This window comes from Bidens hawaiensis, unplaced genomic scaffold, assembly GCF_021521415.1.
Source record: "Bidens hawaiensis isolate Kalapana, Puna unplaced genomic scaffold, B.hawaiensis_p1.1 tig00001692_1, whole genome shotgun sequence".
NCBI lineage: Eukaryota > Viridiplantae > Streptophyta > Magnoliopsida > Asterales > Asteraceae > Bidens > Bidens hawaiensis.
In genome coordinates this window covers 3,217,521-3,222,318 of record NW_027491096.1, presented here as the reverse complement: position 1 = coordinate 3,222,318, position 4,798 = coordinate 3,217,521, and the positions used below count along the sequence as shown (strand labels likewise).

Below are 4,798 nucleotides of genomic sequence, written 5' to 3'. Positions count from 1 at the left end.
GATGGTTGATTTGAGTTATTATTTCATCTAGGAACATTCTAGTAACTTGAATTTGAATTAAAACATATTCAGGATAGAGTTTAGATGATAAACGAGCTGAAACGAACCCAAACTAGCCGAAACGGCAGAGTTAAACGAGCTAATGCGCAGGTGCTGCAACAATGATTAATCAATACACGAACTAAAAAAACACTTTTATTAATAAATTAAGACCCGAATTATAGTACGGGTCGGGCATAAGGAAAAGGAGAAAAAACGAATGTTATAGTATTCTCTACTTTTGGAAATTTTGTCCCGAAATTAAGGTGAAACTGCCACAAAGAGATTAGGATACTTGGTCTTCATATGATCTTCACGTTCCCAAGTAACTGCTGCACCACGCTTAGATTCCCAACAGACCTTAACTAACGGAATTCGGCTACGCTTCATTTCTTTATCCATACGATCCACAATTTCTACCAGCTTTTCAACAACGTGCATGGTTTCACATACGTTATATGTGCTTCATTAGCTCATTCGTTATCGTATGCGCGCATCTTACATTCGTTAGACATACACCCATGCTTCCCATTCTTCTCCCATGCATGCTTGTAACTAGCATCTGGACTTGTTGTTGTTAGCGAATGGCATGATTTCTTCAACATACGTAATATTCTAACAATAAATAACACGTCCGTTCAACTCTCAGCACTTGTCACATTTCATGTCTAACATCCACGGAGAGAAGAGAATGGCGGCAATCGTGTCGATAGGTTGACGCGTCCCGCTCTTGAGGACAAGAACGTTTTGTAGGAGCGGAGAATTGATATGATCCTAGTTATTATTCAAGTTTAATATATCAATTAAGTTTATCTATTACTTCCTCCGTCCCATTAGAAGTGTCATGGTTTGAAAAATACAAAGTTTAAGGTGAATTGAATGATTACTTTTTTTGCTTACCAAATGACAATAATGCCCTTGGAAATTGGGTCCATCAATATTGTTTATTAATGCTAATTGTGTGTGTTTAAGGGCAAACTTGAAAATTGGGTAATAAATTTTGAAAGTGGACATTTGTAATGAGACAAATAAAAAAGGAAATATGGACACTTTTAATGGGACGGAGGAAGTATTTAGTTTCCTCATTATACTATAACTAGGTTTCCTCATTGGTTATCAGGACCTGTTTTTATATCTTTATTTTTCCTATAAATTGTAATCTTCATTTGATAAAAATAATCAGAAAATTATTCAAACTTCAGTTTCTCTTCTTCTTTCTAGTCCTTGAAACCTAACCCACTCTACGGGTCTATCGGGAGATTGACCATCTCGAATCAGTCTTTATCACCTACAACCTGATCACCTTGGATTTGGTGTAGAGTACCCCATTTAGGTTACCATGACACTTCTGTTAAATGTTCGTTTTCCTAGCAATCAAGCACATAAACAAGACAAATGTTGCAGAAAGTTATCAAAGTGTAGAGTCAACGAATTGATGTATTTTCACTTATGTTATCAAGATTTCCTCATTTAAATTGAGATTTAAACTTAATATACTTATAGATGCCCAACACTTACATTACTACTCATAAAAAGCCGAAAAGTGTAGGACTGTGCTCCTTTGATGTTATAAACTGCTTCATATAAAGGAATAACCTTACCAGATGCTACATTTTTTTTGTCATTCATTGTATCCTCAGTCATAACCCTAATCAAAAGAATATAATCCTTACACCGCGATATATGCCTACACGATGTCCTTAGAAGCTTTAGCATACACGCACATGCCTCAAGATCACATCGCGGGACAGCCCAAGATAGTACAACCGCTCTCACAGATTTAGTTCAAACAATCATTTACCACTTTTGTTGGATTTAAAGACATACTTGATTATAGAACTTTTAACAGACAACAACTCTGGGAACTCTTTCTTGAGCTTAGATACATCCAACTCATTGTTGCTTCTTGGAGCTAATATCACTTTGGCTTGTTCTTCCAAATCGAAATTAACCCATTTGAACTTACGGTCTATATACTCGCTATATAATTCCAAAATCTCATTGTGGCTCACAACACCTGGATTTGTGAAGTTCCATACCCCTTTACATCTCCTCTTTGCCATCTCTATCGATATCGGTAGGAGCTCATCGAGTACACTCATACTATTTGGTATGTTAACCACTTTATTGTAACGTGTGATTTTTGTTATAAAATTTCTTGAGTTGCTTAAGTCCGACGATATTGGCATCCTTAGTCTTAATGTGCAAACGTTCTCATAATCCCTCAACATTCCGTCCACCTAAGCATAAAAAGAATATAATGTTATACTCTACAACTCATCAAAAAAATATAAAAGATTATAACTGAACTTTTGGTACTTTCAAATATTTTCTTGCTATTTTACTGTGTAATATTCGGCTTCTCATATCAGTAAATATTGTTCACTTTAAAGACAGGGGGCATATGAATTATTTTTTTGTTGACCAAGTAGAAACTTCCAAGGACAACGCCCATCCATGGATTACAACCACTTAAAAAATACGTAAGTGTAGAGTTTTCTTTTCATACACACTATTGCGTTCAACGTGTTGGTGATATCTGAGAAGGGATATTTCATATAGTTCATTCTCTCATATAAAAAGAACATAATATAAGTTGCCTAAGGTGTTAATGGTAGTGAATGAGAGAAGAATGCTACACTTAACATGCTTGAGTGGGAGTATAATCAATGAATGTGTGGCCTTCTGAAAAATGTATAACTGGATAAACAAAAATAAATATTAGGTGGTTGTTTGTAAAGCGGATAATATTAATTGATATGAGAGGCAAAATGTGACAACTATATAAAACAAAGTAAGTTGTGATTAATTTATTACCATAGCCTTTGTCTTCGAGTAGAATGATCCTGTGAAGTTAGGCTTATCTTCTTCCTTAAATCCAATCCCTGAACCCTGAGGATGGTCCTTATCATATTGAAATATACATCCGGTTGCAAAGTTCATCAAATAAATTCCTTCTTGCTTGCATACATCGGCCAAATTTAAGGTTCCAACAACGTTTGTCCTTATGGTTTCAACCTTATGTGTTTCACACCAATCCACATTCGGCCTCCCTGTTACACCGGCCGCATTAAACACATGTGTAGGTTGTATTGCCCGTATATCGCTTAGCAACATCTTCCGATCTTGAAGCTTACCTCGCCCGTAAGCGTATGGGATCCCTTTATCCAAGCATAGTTTCCCCAACAATCCCCCTATCCACCCGGTCCGACCGTATATCAAGAACCTAACATTAGTGTCCGAGCATCTAACTTTATGTTGCATGACCAAGAACTCTTCATCATTGTGTGATGGTACCGCGGGTGAGATCCGGGGGTGGGGGTGCAGAGCAGACGTGACGTCCCCCCACCAATCCTGGTTCTCACGGTACCATTCAATGGTCATTCATAATCCCGCTTCCCACGGGGTCCTCTCCTCCCACCCGAGTTTTTTCAACTTCTGAGCATCCAAAACGTACCGTTTGTCATTAAACGGTCTATCGTTTACATAGCGTAGCGTTTTCGCAACATCAAACCCGAAAAGTTTACAAATATCCGTTGCCACATCCAACACACTCCTCTCGTTCTTCGTCCGGATATTATAAACGTGCCCGATCACGCCTTTATGTAACACCACATCAAACGCCTCCACCACATCGCCACAATACAAATAACTCATAACATTTGATCCATCACCGTGAATCGGCAACGGTTCACCCCGCATTGCTAGCAGTATAAACTTGGGGACGATCTTCTCAGGAAACTGGTTCGGGCCATAAACGTTATTCACTCTCTTGGTTATAATCGGTAGCCCGTATGATCTATGGTATGCCATGACCAGCATTTCTGCACCCGCTTTTGTAGCCGAATAAGGGTTCGTCGGAAGCAACTGGGACGCTTCCGAGCTCCCTATATCCGTTTCAAAATCTGATTCGCCGTAAACCTCGTCTGTACTCACATGAATAAACCGATTAATGCGTCTCGTCACCTTGCATGCTTCTAACAACACATGGGTGCCGTAAATATTATTGGTAGTGAACTCGAACGAATTACCAAACGAGTTGTCGACGTGGGTTTCGGCTGCAAAGTGCATAATCGTGTCGATTTCTTCGGCATCGAGAAGGTAATTGATGAGATCCGAACTCGTAATATCTGCTTTGACAAACTTGAAATTGGAAGAGGTGAAAGATGGTTGCAGATTCTTGAGACATGAACAATAACTAAGCTTATCAAGAGCAACAATCTTGTAGTTAGGGTAATTTGAAACAAGGCGATTTGTGACATGTGAAGCTATGAAACCTGCTGCACCAGTTATGAGTATGCTTTTTGGAGGTGATGAAGATGACATTATTATTTGTGCATGGAATGGAAGAAGAATCGGAAAGATTACAGGTATGAAGGTTAGAAGACATGATGCGAAATTGACGATGAGTTGTTGGTGATTTTGAGGTTCCATTTTTGCCACAGGAATTAAGTGAACGTATAAGGTACGTGTTGTATTTCCCGGGAATGTGTGTTAATCTCAAGATGATCTACTTTCTTGGAAATGGTATTTGTGTTTTTGAATTACTTTTTTTTTTAACGGCTAATTTGGATCACTCACGTATTATGGAGTATCATCGTGCCACCTGTGATACCACACGATCATATCCACCACCAAACCACCAATTCAGGAGGAAACTCAATATTTGAGAAAAACCCCCTCTTGTGAGATTCGAACCCAGGACCTTATGGTCACTAAGTCTTATCCCACCACCAAGATACCATTGAACTAGAAGTCC

General features: G+C 38.5%; 1 pseudogene; it reads right to left on the bottom strand.

Moving 5' to 3' along the window:
* Positions 1-1,774: 1,774 nt before the first annotated feature.
* LOC143594249 (trifunctional UDP-glucose 4,6-dehydratase/UDP-4-keto-6-deoxy-D-glucose 3,5-epimerase/UDP-4-keto-L-rhamnose-reductase RHM3-like) lies at positions 1,775-4,382 on the bottom strand (annotated as a pseudogene).
* Positions 4,383-4,798: the final 416 nt, after the last annotated feature.